An 18,492-nucleotide genomic window follows, 5' to 3' on the forward strand; every position below is an offset into this window, starting at 1 on the left:
TCAGGAGGGAGACAGCTAGAATGGAGTTGCTTTTGGTAGGTTCTCCTTACAGCAACTTCATTCTAGTCAGTTCAGCAGTGAGACAGCTAGAATGGAGTTGGCGTATGGAGGACCTACTTACACCTGCTCGTTTGTGCAAAAATCATGAACCTACCAGGATCAAGTCCATTCTAGTCAGGTCAGTAGTGAGGCAGCTAGAATGGAGTGGCTCCTGGTAGGTTCATGGCTTCTGCATTGACTGGGGCTGGTATAAGTAGATCCTCACCACCAGGTGTATCCTCTCCTCTGAGAGGGCATATATTCTAGCATGTTTAGTACTGTAATGTCTAGAGCACAGCTGAGGGCCAAAGTCTGACACCTGTTATAAACTACATTTCCCATCAGGACATACCTGTCCTGGCATGATGGGAATTGTAGTTTTGCAACTGCTGACACCTCGGGTCTAGAATGTTCCCTTTTCTCTGAGTTCCTGACTCTGATTCAGTATTGAAATGTCTAGTCCGTATCCTCTCCTCTGAGCGTATCCTCTCCTCTGAGCTTCTCACTGAGCGGGCAGTATTACACAGCATGATTATGAGGTAGGGCTGGGCGATATTGGGCTAAATCAATATAGCAGTTAATCGCACACGTAGCCGCGTTAACAATAATTGAACAATAATTCTGACACAGGCAGCACGGTGGCTTAGTGGTTAGCACAGTAGCCTCGCAGCGCTGGGGTCCTGGGTTCAAATCCCACCAAGGGAAACATCTGCAAAGAGTTTGTATGTTCTCTCCGTGTTTGTGTGGGTTTCCTCTGGGTACTCTGGTTTCCTCCCACACCCAAAAACATACTGATAGGTGAATCTGTGTGTGCTATACAAAGAAACTATTTTTATTATGACATGCCAAATTGGCTATATTTTGATTCTAAAAAGTGAAGGGGAAAAAAAAAAAGAACTCACTGAGCAGCAACACAAGGCCGGGCCATATAGTCTATTGTCATTATTATTTGTTATTATTAGGAGTTTCAGCAGAGACCTGAACATGTATACACAGGTATACAGCTATGTACTCACTACAGGATGTGTATATACACAGGTATACAGCTATATACACACTGCAGGACGTGTATACACAGGTATACAGCTATGTACTCACTACAGGATGTGTCTATACACAGGTATACAGCTATGTACTCACTACAGGATGTGTATATACACAGGTATACAGCTATGTACTCACTACAGGATGTGTATATACACAGGTATACAGCTATATACACACTGCAGGATGTGTATATACACAGGTATACAGCTATATACACACTGCAGGACGTGTATACACAGGTATACAGCTATGTACTCACTACAGGATGTGTATATACACAGGTATACAGCTATATACACACTGCAGGACGTGTATACACAGGTATACAGCTATGTACTCACTACAGGATGTGTATATACACAGGTATACAGCTATGTACTCACTACAGGATGTGTATATACACAGGTATACAGCTATGTACTCACTACAGGATGTGTATATACACAGGTATACAGCTATATACACACTGCAGGATGTGTATATACACAGGTATACAGCTATATACACACTGCAGGACGTGTATACACAGGTATACAGCTATGTACTCACTACAGGATGTGTATATACACAGGTATACAGCTATATACACACTGCAGGACGTGTATACACAGGTATACAGCTATGTACTCACTACAGGATGTGTATATACACAGGTATACAGCTATGTACTCACTACAGGATGTGTATATACACAGGTATACAGCTATGTACTCACTACAGGATGTGTATATACACAGGTATACAGCTATGTACTCACTACATGATGTGTATATACACAGGTATACAGCTATATACACACTGCAGGACGTGTATACACAGGTATACAGCTATGTACTCACTACAGGATGTGTATATACACAGGTATACAGCTATATACACACTGCAGGACGTGTATACACAGGTATACAGCTATGTACTCACTACAGGATGTGTATATACACAGGTATACAGCTATGTACTCACTACAGGATGTGTATATACACAGGTATACAGCTATGTACTCACTACAGGATGTGTATATACACAGGTATACAGCTATATACACACTGCAGGATGTGTATATACACAGGTATACAGCTATATACACACTGCAGGACGTGTATACACAGGTATACAGCTATGTACTCACTACAGGATGTGTATATACACAGGTATACAGCTATATACACACTGCAGGACGTGTATACACAGGTATACAGCTATGTACTCACTACAGGATGTGTATATACACAGGTATACAGCTATGTACTCACTACAGGATGTGTATATACACAGGTATACAGCTATGTACTCACTACAGGATGTGTATATACACAGGTATACAGCTATGTACTCACTACATGATGTGTATATACACAGGTATACAGCTATATACACACTGCAGGACGTGTATACACGGGTATACAGCTATGTACACACTACAGGATGTGTATATACACAGGTATACAGCTATATACACACTGCAGGACGTGTATACACAGGTATACAGCTATGTACTCACTACAGGATGTGTATATACACAGGTATACAGCTATGTACTCACTACAGGATGTGTATATACACAGGTATACAGCTATGTACTCACTACATGATGTGTATATACACAGGTATACAGCTATGTACTCACTACATGATGTGTATATACACAGGTATACAGCTATATACACACTGCAGGACGTGTATACATGGGTATACAGCTATGTACACACTACAGGATGTGTATATACACAGGTATACAGCTATATACACACTGCAGGACGTGTATACACGGGTATACAGCTATGTACACACTACAGGACGTGTATACACAGGTATACAGCTATGTACACACTGCAGGACGTGTATACACATGTATACAGCTATATACACACTGCAGGACGTGTATATACAGGGGGTCACATAGGGATAGGGGTATATGACTATACGGGGGGGGGCACATAGGGATGGGGGGGCGGATAGAGGTGTATTACTACAAAGGGAGGGGTGGATAGAGGTGTATTACTATACGGGGTGGGGGATAGAGGTGTATGACTATATGGGGGTTTATAGGGAGAGGTGTGTATGACTATATGGGGAGCTTACAGAGATAGGGGTGTATAACTATACGGGGGGAATCTAGGGATGGGGGTGTATGACTATACAGGGGGCACATAAGGATAGGGGTGTATGACTATCCAGGGGGTTATAGGGATAGGGGTGTATGACTATATGGGGGGGTTATAGGGATAGGGGTGTATGACTATATGGGGGGAATCTAGGGATGGGGGTGTATGACTATACAGGGGGCACATAAGGATAGGGGTGTATGACTATACAGGTGGTTATAGAGATAGGGGTGTATGACTATATGGGGGGAATCTAGGGATGGGGGTGTATGACTATACAGGGGGCACATAAGGATAGGGGTGTATGACTATACAGGGGGTTATAGGGATAGGTGTGTATGACTATACAGGGGGCACATAAGGATAGGGGTGTATGACTATATGGGGGGTTATAGGGATAGGGGTGTATGACTATACAGGGGGTTATAGGGATAGGGGTGTATGACTATATGGGGAGCTTACAGAGATAGGGGTGTATAACTATACGGGGGGAATCTAGGGATGGGGGTGTATGACTATATGGGGGGGGTTATAGGGATAGGGGTGTATGACTATACAGGGGGTTTATAGGGAGAGGTGTGTATGACTATATGGGGGGTTATAGGGATAGGGGGATAGGGGTGTATGACTATATGGGGGTTTATAGGGAGAGGTGTGTATGACTATATGGGGAGCTTACAGAGATAGGGGGATAGGGGTGTATAACTATACGGGGGGAATCTAGGGATGGGGGTGTATGACTATACAGGGGGCACATAAGGATAGGGGTGTATGACTATACAGGGGGCACATAAGGATAGGGGTGTATGACTATACAGGGGGTTATAGGGATAGGGGTGTATGACTATATGGGGGGGTTATAGGGATAGGGGTGTATGACTTTATGGGGGGCTTTTAGGGATATGGGGATAGGGGTGTATGACTATACGGGAGGGGGGGATTCTAGGGATAATGGTGTATGACTATACAGGGGTGGGCACATAGGTATGGGGATGTATTACTATATGGGCCCAGCACACAGTATATGAGCTCTCACAGCTCAGGCAGAGACCTGGGGCAGGCTGGGGGTACACAGCAGCTCCAGCACCTGAGCACTCAAAAGGAGAAGAGGATCTGCAGGCGCTGGCAGCTGCTTCCTTCCTCCAGCCTCCGGAGCAGGTACAGCAGCTCCTTCCTGCAAGGTAGTGACAGCTCCCGGTCACAGAACCCCGCACGTCCGCAGGAAAGAGCTGCTGCATCTCCCACATGTATAGCTGATAGCGTGCCCCAGCGTGTCCGATCGCAAATCGGGGGACACTGCGGCCGCCATGCCAGAGCCACAAGTGTGCGCACACTGAAACTGGAGCCTCACACTGACAACAGAGGACCAGGAAGACAGGCAGGAGGCTAGACGACTGGCTGCCATTTGCAGGACGCGACTGTACTGACGGCCCGACCCGGGCGTGGGGGGGGATGGCGCTCAGACCGGATGCGTGCGCGGGGAGGGGGGGTGGGGGCTGGGCACTCTGACACGACGGATCGGGCGCGGGGAAGGCTGCGGGGGGGGGGGGGGGGGCACTCTGACGTGACGGACCGGGCGCAAGGGTGTGGGGTCGGGCACTCTGACGTGACGACCGGGCGCAAGGGTCTTGGGTGACTGTAACGGGCTGGGCGCGGGGGGGGGGGGGGGGGGGGGGGGGGGGGGAATGCTCTGACAGGACGCGAATGGGACGGGTGTGGGTGGTTGTTGTGCTCTGCCGGGCTGCTCAGTTACAAATATACCGCAGATACCGTCCTGGAAAAGTCCTCTCCCCCTGTATACAGACCACACACACACCAGTTCTCTCCCCTATATACAGACCCCACACACCAGTCCTCTCCCCTGTATACAGACCCCACACGCCAGTCCTCTCCCCTGTATACAGACCCCACACGCCAGTCCTCTCCCCCTGTATACAGACCCCCCACACCAGTCCTCTCCCCCTGTATACAGACCCCACACACACCAGTCCTCTCACCCTGTATACAGACCCCACACACCAGTCCTCTCCCCCTGTATACAGACCCCAGTCCTCTCCCCTGTATACAGACCCCACACACACCAGTCCTCTCCCCTGTATACAGACCCCACACACACCAGTCCTCTCCCCCTGTATACAGACCCCACACACCAGTCCTCTCCCCCTGTATACAGACCGCACACACACCAGTCCTCTCCCCCTGTATACAGACCGCACACACACCAGTCCTCTCCCCTGTATACAGACACCACACACCAGTCCTCTCCCCCTGTATACAGACCCCACACACCAGTCCTCTCCCCCTGTATACAGACCCCACACACCAGTCCTCTCCCCCTTTATACAGACCCCACACACCAGTCCTCTCCCCCTTTATACAGACCCCACACACCAGTCCTCTCCCCTGTATATAGACCCCACACACCAGTCCTCTCCCCTGTATACAGACCCCACACACCAGTCCTCTCCCCCTGTATACAGTCCCCCACACACCAGTCCTCTCCCCTGTATACAGACCCCACACACCAGTCCTCTCCCCCTGTATACAGACCCCACACACCAGTCCTCTCCCCCTGTATACAGACCCCACACACCAGTCCTCTCCCCCTGTATACAGACCCCTCACACACCAGTCCTCTCCCCCTGTATACAGACCCCACACACCAGTCCTCTCCCCCTGTATACAGACCCCACACACCAGTCCTCTCCCCCTGTATACAGACCCCACACACAAGTCCTCTCCCCTGTATACAGACCCCACACACCAGTCCTCTCCCCCTGTATACAGACCCCACACACAAGTCCTCTCCCCCTGTATACAGACCCCACACACCAGTCCTCTCCCCCTGTATACAGACCCCCCCACACACCAGTCCTCTCCCCTGTATACAGACCCCACACACACCAGTCCTCTCCCCTGTATACAGACCCCACACACACACCAGTCCTCTCCCCCTGTATACAGACCCCACACCAGTCCTCTCCCCCTGTATACAGACCCCACACACACCAGTCCTCTCCCCCTGTATACAGACCCCACACACACCAGTCCTCTCCCCTGTATACAGACCCCACACACCAGTCCTCTCCCTGTATACAGACCACACACACCAGTCCTCTCCCCCTGTATACAGACCCCCCACACACCAGTCCTCTCCCCTGTATACAGACCCCACACACCAGTCCTCTCCCCTGTATACAGACCCCCCACACACCAGTCCTCTCCCTGTATACAGACCACACACACCAGTCCTCTCCCCCTGTATACAGACCCCCACACACCAGTCCTCTCCCCTGTATACAGACCCCACACACCAGTCCTCTCCCTGTATACAGACCCCCACACACCAGTCCTCTCCCCTGTATACAGACCCCACACACCAGTCCTCTCCCCCTGTATACAGACCCCCCACACACCAGTCCTCTCCCCTGTATACAGACCCCACACACCAGTTCTCTCCCCTGTATACAGACCCCACACACACCAGTCCTCTCCCCCTGTATACAGACCCACACACACCAGTCCTCTCCCCCTGTATACACCCCCCACACACACCAGTCCTCTCCCCCTGTATACAGACCCCACACACACCAGTCCTCTCCCCAGTATACAGACCACACACACCAGTCCTCTCCCCTGTATACAGACCCCACACACCAGTCCTCTCCCCCTGTATACAGACCCCACACACCAGTCCTCTCCCCTGTATACAGACCCCACACACCAGTCCTCTCCCCTGTATACAGACCCCACACACCAGTCCTCTCCCCTGTATACAGACCCCACACACCAGTCCTCTCCCCCTGTATACAGACCCCCCCCACACCAGTCCTCTCCCCCTGTATACAGACCCCCCACACACCAGTCCTCTCCCCTGTATACAGACCCCACACACCAGTCCTCTCCCCTGTATACAAACCCCCCACACACCAGTCCTCTCCCCTGTATACAGACCCCACACACCAGTCCTCTCCCCTGTATACAGACCCCCCCACACACCAGTCCTCTCCCCTGTATACAGACCCCACACACCAGTCCTCTCCCCCTGTATACAGACCCCACACACACCAGTCCCCCCTGTATACAGACCCCACACACACCAGTCGTCTCCCCTGTATACAGACCACACACACCAGTCCTCTCCCCTGTATACAGACCACACACACCAGTCCTCTCCCCCTGTATACAGACCCCACACACCAGTCGTCTCCCCTGTATACAGACCCCACACACCAGTCCTCTCCCCCTGTATACAGACCACACACACACCAGTCCTCTCCCCCTGTATACAGACCACACACACACCAGTCGTCTCCCCTGTATACAGACCCCACACAACAGTCCTCTCCCCTTTATACAGACCCCACACACACCAGTCCTCTCCCCTGTATACAGACCCCACACACACCAGTCCTCTCCCCTGTATACAGACCCCACACACCAGTCCTCTCCCCTGTATACAGACCCCACACACCAGTCCTCTCCCCCTGTATACAGACCCCACACACCAGTCCTCTCCCCCTGTATACAGCCCCCCCCCCCACACCAGTCCTCTCCCCCCTGTATACAGACCACACACACCAGTCCTCCCCCTGTATACAGACCCACACACCAGTCCTCTCCCCTGTATACAGACCCCCCCCACACACCAGTCCTCTCCCCCTGTATACAGACCCCACACACCAGTCCTCTCCCCTGTATACAGACCCCACACACACCAGTCCTTTCCCCCTGTATACAGACCCCACACACCAGTCCTCTCCCCTGTATACAGACCCCACACACCAGTCCTCTCCACTGTATACAGACCCCACACACCAGTCCTCTCCCCCTGTATACAGACCCCACACACTAGTCCTCTCCCCTGTATACAGACCCCACACACCAGTCCTCTCCCCCTGTATACAGACCCCACACACCAGTCCTCTCCCCCTGTATACAGACCCCACACACCAGTCCTCTCCCCTGTATACCCCTCCATGCTACTATGGATATTGCAGCTTCCTTCACTCTGTTTCTGCACAGTGAATGGTGCAGCAGCTCACTACTTCCTACTTCCGGTCGAGGCCCCGCCCCTCCTGGTGACATCACACCTCAAAGGAGAGGATACATTCTAGCATCTACCCTACTAGATCCACTTGGATTTAGACGCGAACGGTAGGGTGGATGCTGGAGGTGTAGGACCTGTGATGATGTCACAATCATGTGACCAGTACATCTGGGGGCGGAGCTCAGCAGTGCAGGAGAGAAGAGATTGTGGTGAAGGACCTGTGATCATGTGACAGGAGTGGGCGGGGCTCCCCACACACTGCACTGCCAGGACCTTATACCCTTCTATATGATGGAGAAGGACAGGAATGAGATCAGTAAGAGAATATTACACGTCACCTTGGAGATCATCCGCCTGCTGACCGGAGAGGTAACTTCTCTAGATTTCCACCATTGTTGTCTGGGCTCTTTGGCCCCTCCCTCCCCCGCTCTATGTTCTGGATCTGGTCTCCTCTTTGTAGGTGCGGTGGTCTCCAGCACTGACCCCAGTAGTCCAGATGTGTCTCCTCCTCCTCCTCACTAGAGCTCTATACAGGGGGACAATCTCCTCTTTGTAGTGAGGAGGAGGCAGGAATACTGGGCTCAGTCCCCTCATTGTCTCTCTCCATCCCCAGGATTACACCATAGTGAAGAAGACATGGGGGGAGGGTGTGGCCTTCCCCCAGGAGTCAGGAGGGCGGAGCAGGGCCCGGGGCCCCATCACGGAGCCTCCATCACTGATACATGAGCAGAAGATCCTAGAACTCACCCACAGGATGACTGAGCTGCTGACTGGAGAGGTGACACTGGGGAATGCTGGGAGATGATAGAGTAATCCAGGAGGCAGCAGGCTGGGGGGGATGACTGTGTGATCATTGTGTGTGTCAGGTTCCTATAAGGTGTCAGGATGTGGCCGTCTATTTCTCCATGGAGGAGTGGGAGTATGTAGAAGGACACAAGGATCTGTACCGGGGGGAGCAGCCGCTCATGATGGAGGATCAGCCGCCCGGCCTCACAGCACAAGGTAAGAGGAGACCTGTATATAGATAACTGTCACTTCCTCACCACATGGGGGCGTCTTACATGCTTTTTTTGGTCTCTTACAAAGCAGGGTAGGATGAAACATGTGTACTATACTATTGATTAGAGAGTAATATCTCTCAGTTTCTTAGACCGGATTCAGCTTTTCCAGGCACCCGGGGAGAAGCACCAAGGTGATGAGAAGCAGCCAACGGACAAGCTGACAAAGCGATTGGCTTTGATAATACATTAAAGTGACTGCACTACCAGGCCCAGGCTGAAGCAGTGCAGGCGGCCGACCCACCCTTACTGGGAGGTAACCCCCGCCCCTCTATTATAGGGTTCCATTAAAGGAGAAGTCCGGTAAATTTTTTTTCCCCCCACTTCCTCCCTACATAAAAAGTTATATAAGTTCCTAATGTACACTCCTGTCAGATTATGGTCCCTTAGCAGACTTTCCCCTGGGTCTCCAGCTGCAGGAAGTGGCTTACTTCCTCATTCTGTGCTGACGTCACCACGAGTGCAGGGTCCCTGCTGCACCTTGGGTGGTGATGTAGGGCCACGTCACTGTACTGGCGTCCTCTGAGCTCCTGGCACGCCTCCCAGCCTCATGCATATTCATACAGATGCCTCCTTCCTGTACACAGACACTGACTACAACCTGTACAGCAATCAGATCGGGAGGAGGTGGGGGCTGCAGGGGGGGAGGAGAGAACCAGGCGGGAGGAGGTGGGGGCTGCAGGGGGGGAGAAATTACGGCAGACTAGAGCAGCCACACTGAGAACACCTGTGTGCTGTAATACGGACGGGAGGAGGTGGGGGCTGTGGGAGAGGGCATGAGACTGGGGGGGGGAGGTGGGGGCTGTGGGAGAGGGCATGAGACTGGGGGGGGGGGGAGGTGGGGGCTGTGGGAGAGGGCATGAGACTGGGGGGGGGGGGGAGGTGGGGGCTGTGGGGAGAGGGCATGAGACTGGGGGGGGGGGGAGGTGGGGGCTGTGGGAGAGGGCATGAGACTGGGGGGGGGGAGGTGGGGGCTGTGGGAGAGGGCATGAGACGGGGGGGGGGAGGTGGGGGCTGTGGGAGAGGGCATGAGACGGGGGGGGGGAGGTGGGGGCTGTGGGAGAGGGCATGAGACTGGAGCAGGCAGGCTGGGAGCTCCGTATGAGCTGTGATCAGGACGGGAGGAGGTGGGGGCTGCAGGAGGGGAGGAGAGGGCATGAGATGCTGGAGCAGGCAGGCTGAGAGCTCAGTGTGTCTGCTCTTACCAGAACGCTGATAAGGTGGAGGCTGCAACTGCAGTCCCACTATCAGCACTAGGAATTGCAGTGCTCCTATATACCATGTGTTACGGTAATAGCCAGGACTAGTTAGTTCCAGGCTCCAGAATGTGCCAGGAAGATCATAGGGTGACACCTATATGTGAGACTAACTAAAGAATGCCAACTCTTAACCCCTTCAGATCCATTCACCCACTGTTAACCCCTTCACATCCACTACAATCTAATTCATCCACTGTTAACCCCTTTAGATCCACAACACTTCAATTCATCCACTTTTAACCCCTTCACATCCACCACAGTTTAATTCATATACTGTTAACCCCTTCAGCTCCAGGAATATTTTATTTTTTTCTAACTATATGTAATTTTTAACACCTGAAAACCAGACTCATTTTAATTTATTTCTCTTATTTGTCTTAGACATAGAGGAACCATTATTACTGTAGGGATTTGGAGTAATGTGATGGTAAAGTGTCTATTTGGGGCTATATGCCCCACTATTTGAAGTCCAATAAAATGACGAAATCAAATTGTTATCCAATCTCGTTACCATATCCTAGAAGAACGCTTACTCTCAAACAGATTCTGTGATTTTCAGACATATTTACTGTAGGGATTTGGAGTAATGTGATGGTAAAGTGTCTATTTGGGGCTATACACCTCATAATTTGAAGTCCAATAAAATTACGAAATCCAATCGTTCTCCATCTTGTTCTTGTTGTTGGACGCTCTCGGTAGACGACTTCCAATCCCAGAAGGGACCAGTTTCATGGCTGATGGAGGATAACCATTAAGAGACTTTAAGGACTGTTCTTCTAGTTTAATAAGTCTATGTTCCTTTTAAGTTTAGGTTAGGGACTGGCAGGAGAATAAGGACCCTTGATGTGGCTTGCGAGCTTACCATATTTCTTGCCTATTTTTTTCTTCTAGTTTTCAACAGTAAAAGATATCTACTAATACCTCATTGAAGATTGGACATCGAGCCATCAAGGAGCCCCACTAGACTAAAGCTGCTTTCACATGCTGCAGATTTTAGGCAGATTTTCTGCAGCAGATTGTCTGTTACCAAACCAAAGTCAACCTGAAGTTTCAAATCTGCTGTAGAAAATCTGCATCAAATCCGCAGTGTGTGAAAGCACCCTTACTATTCTGCAAGTCTTCCCCAGTGCATTATAGGGCCATGCAGCTGCCACTGACTGACAGCTCCTTACCGCCCTAGCGGTCTTGTCTCTGCCACCTAATAAAGAGTGCTGAGGGGCCTGTGTGAGCTGCTGGCGCCTGCTGATGCCCCTCCCCCGTGCCGACCTCTATGCTTTTATAGAAGAAGTCTGGCTAAAACATTTTTGTATTGTTATTGTATTGTCACCCAAAAGTTATACAAATCCCCAATATACACCTATTACGGGAAATGCTTAGAAAGCGCTTTTTTCTCTGCACTTACTACTGCATCAAGGCTTCACTTCCTAAATAACAAGGTGATGTCACTTCCTGGATACCATGGATGTCACTTCCTGGATAACATGGTGATGTCACTTCCTGGATAATATGGTGATGTCACTTCCTGGATAACATGGTTATGTAACTTCCTGGATAACATGATGATGTCACGACCCGACTCCCAGAGCTGTGCGGGCTGTGGCTGCCGGAGAAGATGATGGCAGGGGGACACTGAGGGATACAGGGCACTGGAGGAACACTGAGCATCCCCCTGACAATATCCTCTCCGGCAGCCACAGCCCGCACAGCTCTTGGAGTCGGGTCGTGACATCACCATATTATCCAGGAAGTGACATCACCATGTTACCCAGGAAGGGACATCACCTTGTTATCCAGGAAGTGACATCACCATGTTATCCAGGAAGTGACATCACCTTGTTATCCAGGAAGTGACATCACCTTGTTATTCAGGAAGTGACATCACCATGTTATTCAGGAAGTGAAGCCTTGATGCCGTAGTAAGTGCAGAGAAAAACGCTTTCTAAGCATTTCCCGTAATATGTGAATATTGGGGATTTGTATAACTTTTGGGTGACAATACAATAACAATACAAAAATGTTTTAGCCAGACTTCTACTATAAAAGCATAGAGGTCGGCACGGGGGAGGGGCATCAGCAGGCGCCAGCAGCTCACACAGGCCCCTCAGCCCTCTTTATTAGGTGGCAGAGACAAGACCGCTAGGGCGGTAAGTAGCTGTCAGTCAGTGGCAGCTGCATGGCCCTATGCAAGAACAAGATGGAGAACTATTTGATTTCGTAATTTTATTGGACTTCAAATTATCAGGTGTATAGCCCCAAATAGACACTTTCCCATCACATTACTCCAAATCCCTACAGTAAAAATGTCTGAAAATCACAGAACCTGTATGAGAGTAAGCGCTCTTCTAGGATATGGTAGTGTGATTGGAATCTGTAGGAGAGTAAGCGCTCTTCTAGGATATGGTAGTGTGATTGGAATCTGTAGGAGAGTAAGCGCTCTTCTAGGATATGGTAGTGTGATTGGAATCTGTAGGAGAGTAAGCGCTCTTCTAGGATATGGTAAAGTGATTGGATAACAATTTGATTTCGTGATTTTATTGGACTTCAAATAGTGCGACATATAGCCCCAAATAGACACTTTCCCATCACATTACTCCAAATCCCTACAGTAAAAATGTCTGAAAATCACAGAACCTGTATGAGAGTAAGCGCTCTTCTAGGATATGGTAGTGTGATTGGAATCTGTAGGAGAGTAAGCGCTCTTCTAGGATATGGTAGTGTGATTGGAATCTGTAGGAGAGTAAGCGCTCTTCTAGGATATGGTAGTGTGATTGGAATCTGTAGGAGAGTAAGCGCTCTTCTAGGATATGGTAAAGTGATTGGATAACAATTTGATTTCGTGATTTTATTGGACTTCAAATAGTGCGACATATAGCCCCAAATAGACACTTTACCATCACATTACTCCGAATCCCTACAGTAAAAATTATTTTTCTATATCTAAGACAAATAAGAAAAACAAATTAAAATGAGCCGGGTTTTCAGGTGTTAAAAATTACATATAGATAGAAAAAAATAAAATATTCCTGGAGCTGAAGGGGTTAACAGTATATGAATTAAACTGTGGTGGATGTGAAGGGGTTAAAAGTGGAAGAATTGAAGTGTTGTGGATCTAAAGGGGTTAACAGTGGATGAATTAGATTGTAGTGGATGTGAAGGGGTTAACAGTGGGGGAATTGAACAGTAGTGGATGTGAAGGGGTTAACAGTGGGTGAATGGACCTGAAGGGGTTAAGAGTTGGCATTCTTTAGTTAGTCTCACATATAGGTGTCACCCTATGATCTTCCTGGCACATTCTGGAGCCTGGAACTAACTAGTCCTGGCTATTACCGTAACACATGGTATATAGGAGCACTGTAATTCCTAGTGCTGATAGTGGGACTGCATTTCAGTGAAGTGCTGATAGCGTGACTGCAGTGAGGCTGCAGGGGGGAAAGAACATGACAGGCAGTGCAGGCTCACTGAGAAGACAGTGTGAGCAGTGACCAGAAGGGGAGGAGAGGGCGGCTGTGTATACTATGTGGGGATTTGTCAGTGTAATTTACCATTTTGCATAGCTGCACATTAGGTGTGATGGCACAGAGGATGCAGGCTAAGCACTGGGAGGGTGCTAACATTAAAGGGGTGGGACAAACAGCAAGGTTTGACTGAGTGGGCTGGACAAGGAGGAGAGGGGCGTATACAGTGGGCGTGGCAGAGTAACAGAGCCTGGACAGGAAGTGACACCAGCTTATAGTCAGAACGGGCGATGTGGGGGTCCGAGAGTGGCGATTCTGGGCTCAAACTGTTACTATACAAAAGGTGTACATGATCTCTTGTTTTTTTGGTGATTGTTTTTTTTTTAACAGACCCCGGAATTCTCCTTTAATTCTTATGGAGTCACATCATCGAGGGGTGGGGGTTTCTTCCTACTAAGGGTGGGTCAGCCGCCTCCAGTGCTTCAGCCTGCGCCTGGTGGTACAGTCACTATAACATTGTTCCTCTCTAGTCAATAATATACTACATGGATTTCTTCCTACCTTGCCGAGGTAACAAAGCAAAAACCGGAGGGGGGGGGGGTCTCCTTAGACTCCGCTCTGTGGGGAAGGTACGTCAGCACTCCTTGAAGATGCAGGGGATCCACTTCTCAGTTCTACCCGTTACACATAGTTATAAGTCATCAGGATGGTCCCGGCCTTAGTGACAGATTTCTCTCTATACACCCACATAGAAAACCTGTTGTAAATGTTCTCCTGTGTGCTTGAAGCTGAGCCCTGTATGTCAGCCGGGGGGGGGGGAGAAGGTGTAAGTGTTCTGTGTGCTGGAAGCTGAGCCCTGTATGTCAGCCGGGGGGGGGGGGAGAAGGTGTAAGTGTTCTGTGTGCTGGAAGCTGAGCCCTGTATGTCAGCCGGGGGGGGGGGGAGAAGGTGTAAGTGTTCTGTGTGCTGGAAGCTGAGCCCTGTATATCAGCCGGTGGAGGGAGAAGGTGTAAGTGTTCTGTGTGCTGGAAGCTGAGCCCTGTATGTCAGCCGGTGGAGGGAGAAGGTGTAAGTGTTCTGTGTGCTGGAAGCTGAGCCCTGTATATCAGCCGGGGGAGGGAGAAGGTGTAAGTGTTCTCCTCTGTGCTGGAAGCTGAGCCCTGTATGTCAGCCGGTGGAGGGAGAAGGTGTAAGTGTTCTGTGTGCTGGAAGCTGAGCCCTGTATGTCAGCCGGTGGAGGGAGAAGGTGTAAGTGTTCTCCTCTGTGCTGGAAGCTGAGCCCTGTATGTCAGCCGGTGGAGGGAGAAGGTGTAAGTGTTCTGTGTGCTGGAAGCTGAGCCCTGTATATCAGCCGGGGGAGGGAGAAGGTGTAAGTGTTCTCCTCTGTGCTGGAAGCTGAGCCCTGTATGTCAGCCGGTGGAGGGAGAAGGTGTAAGTGTTCTGTGTGCTGGAAGCTGAGTCCTGTATATCAGCCGGGGGAGGGAGAAGGTGTAAGTGTTCTGTGTGCTGGAAGCTGAGCCCTGTATGTCAGCCGGTGGAGGTAGAAGGTGTAAGTGTTCTGTGTGCTGGAAGCTGAGCCCTGTATGTCAGCCGGGGGGGGGGGGAGAAGGTGTAAGTGTTCTGTGTGCTGGAAGCTGAGCCCTGTATATCAGCCGGTGGAGGGAAAAGGTGTAAGTGTTCTCTGTGCTGGAAGCTGAGCCCTGTATGTCAGCCGGTGGAGGGAGAAGATGTGAGTGTTCTCCTGTGTGCTGGAAGCTGAGCCCTGTATATCAGCCAGTGGAGGGAGAAGGTGTAAGTGTTCTGTGCTAGAAGCTGAGCCCTGTATATCAGCCGGTGGAGGGAGAAGATGTGAGTGTTCTCCTGTGTGCTGGAAGCTGAGCCCTGTATGTCAGCCGGTGGAGGGAGAAGATGTAAGTGTCCTCTGTGCTGGAAGCTGAGCCCTGTATGTCAGCCGGTGGAGGGAGAAGGTGTAAGTGTTCTGTGCTGGAAGCTGAGCCCTGTATATCAGCCGGTGGAGGGAGAAGGTGTAAGTGTTCTGTGCTAGAAGCTGAGCCCTGTATATCAGCCGGTGGAGGGAGAAGGTGTAAGTGTTCTGTGCTGGAAGCTGAGCCCTGTATGTCAGCCGGTGGAGGGAGAAGGTGTAAGTGTTCTGTGCTGGAAGCTGAGCCCTGTATGTCAGCCGGTGGAGGGAGAAGGTGTAAGTGTTCTGTGTGCTGGAAGCTGAGTCCTGTATATCAGCCGGTGGAGGGAGAAGGTGTAAGTGTTCTGTGTGCTAGAAGCTGAGCCCTGTATGTCAGCCGGTGGAGGGAGAAGGTGTAAGTGTTCTGTGCTAGAAGCTGAGCCCTGTATGTCAGCCGGTGGTGGGAGAAGGTGTAAGTGTTCTGTGCTGGAAGCTGAGCCCTGTATGTCAGCCGGTGGAGGGAGAAGGTGTAAGTGTTCTGTGTGCTGGAAGCTGAGCCCTGTATGTCAGCCGGTGGAGGGAGAAGGTGTAAGTGTTCTGTGCTGGAAGCTGAGCCCTGTATGTCAGCCGGTGGAGGGAGAAGGTGTAAGTGTTCTGTGTGCTGGAAGCTGAGTCCTGTATGTCAGCCGGTGGAGGGAGAAGGTGTAAGTGTTCTGTGCTAGAAGCTGAGCCCTGTATATCAGCCAGTGGAGGGAGAAGGTGTAAGTGTTCTGTGTGCTGGAAGCTGAGCCCTGTATATCAGCCAGTGGCGGCTGGTTGTTGAGACTCTGTCATTCTTACATTTGACTGTGTGTTTGTTTCCAACCTAAAATTTTATAAATGTATTTACTTTGTGGTTTGAAATAAGTCTTAAAATCCATCTTTAGTCCCAACAGAAAATCCCAGTGAGATCTCTGAGAACAATGTTGTGTTATTGGAAAATGAAAAAGGAGAAGACAAATACAGCATGCAGCACTCCTCAGGAGAAGCCCTCCTCCCCCTTACTGTACATCCAGGACGTCACACTACAGATCTATCATATAATCCTCCTGACCATGAGGAACCTTCTCCTGACCAATCACACATTGTTCCTACACGTACGGCTAAGGAAAGTGAAAAAAGTGATGAATGCAAAAAACAGATCACAAAAAGATCAAGTCACACAGCAGAGAAGCCTTTTTCATGTCCTGAATGTGGGAAATGTTTTATAGATAAATCAAATCTTGCCATACATGTGAGAAGTCATACTGGATGAGAAGCCATACTCATGTTCAGAATGTGGGAGAAGTTTTTCAAAAAATTCAAATCTTGTTAAACATCATTTAACTCACACAGGGGAGAAGCCGTATTCATGTTCAGAATGTGGGAAATGTTTTCGAAAAAATCTAATCTTCTTGAACACTATATAGCTCACACAGGAGAGAAGCATATCCATGTTCAGAATGTGGGAAACGTTTTTCAAAAAAATCTAATCTTGTTAAACATCATAAAATTCACACAGGAGTGAAACCATATTCATGTCCTGAATGCGGGAAATGTTTCAAAGATAAGTCAAGTCTTGTTACACATGAGAGAAGTCACACTGGAGAGAAGCCATACTCATGTTCAGAGTGTGGGAAATGTTTTACAGACAAAGTGCATCTTATTAGACATGAGAGATGTCACACAGGAGAGAAGCCGTTTTCGTGCCCTAAATGTGGGAAATGTTTTAAAGACCAGTCAAATCTTATTGAACACAAGAAAGTTCACTCAGGAGAGAAATTGTATTCATGTTCAGAATGTGAGAAATGTTTTATTACTAAGATCAAACTAAAGAATCATCAGAGAAGTCACACAGGAGAGAAGCCATATTCATGTTCAAATGTGGGAAGATTTTGTAAATAAACTCAATCTTGCTACGCATATGATAATTCATACGGGAGAGAAGTCATATTCATGTTCAGAATGTGGAAAATGTTTTACAAAAAAAATCTAATCTTGTTACACATATGAATATTCATACAAGAGAGAAGTCATATCCATGTTCAGAATGTGGGAAATGTTTTACACAAAAATCTAATCTTGTTACCCATATAAAATTCATACAGGAGAAAAGTCATATTCATGTTCAGAATGTGGGAAATGTTTTACAAAAAAATCTAATCTTGATAGACATGAGAGAAGTCACTCAGGAGAGAAGCCATATTCATGTTCAGAATGTGGGAAATGTTTTGTAAACAAACTTAATCTTGTTGCCCATACGAAACTTCATACAGAAGAGAAGTTGTATTCGTGTTCAGAATGTGCAAAATGTTTTACAAAGAAATCTAATCTTGTTAAACACTTAAAAATTCACACGGAGCAGAAGCCATAGTCCAGAATGTGAGATGTTTAAACATGAGAGTATTCACACAAAAGATAAATTGTATTCTTGTTCTGTATGTGGGATGGTATGATTGTTTTGCAGTCAAATTGTTTATCTTTTTGGATGGAATTAGCCTGAATTTACGGAATGTGAACAGTGAGTGGAACTCATGGTGGAAAAGAAGATTTCTCATCAG

At 49.1% G+C, this 18,492-nt stretch overlaps 1 pseudogene; it reads left to right on the top strand.

Annotated features, from left to right (window-relative positions):
* Positions 1-8,148: 8,148 nt before the first annotated feature.
* LOC138781141 (oocyte zinc finger protein XlCOF7.1-like) lies at positions 8,149-18,477 on the top strand (annotated as a pseudogene).
* Positions 18,478-18,492: the final 15 nt, after the last annotated feature.

The sequence above is a fragment of the Dendropsophus ebraccatus genome, unplaced genomic scaffold (assembly GCF_027789765.1).
Source record: "Dendropsophus ebraccatus isolate aDenEbr1 unplaced genomic scaffold, aDenEbr1.pat pat_scaffold_941_ctg1, whole genome shotgun sequence".
In the NCBI taxonomy this organism is placed as follows: domain Eukaryota; kingdom Metazoa; phylum Chordata; class Amphibia; order Anura; family Hylidae; genus Dendropsophus; species Dendropsophus ebraccatus.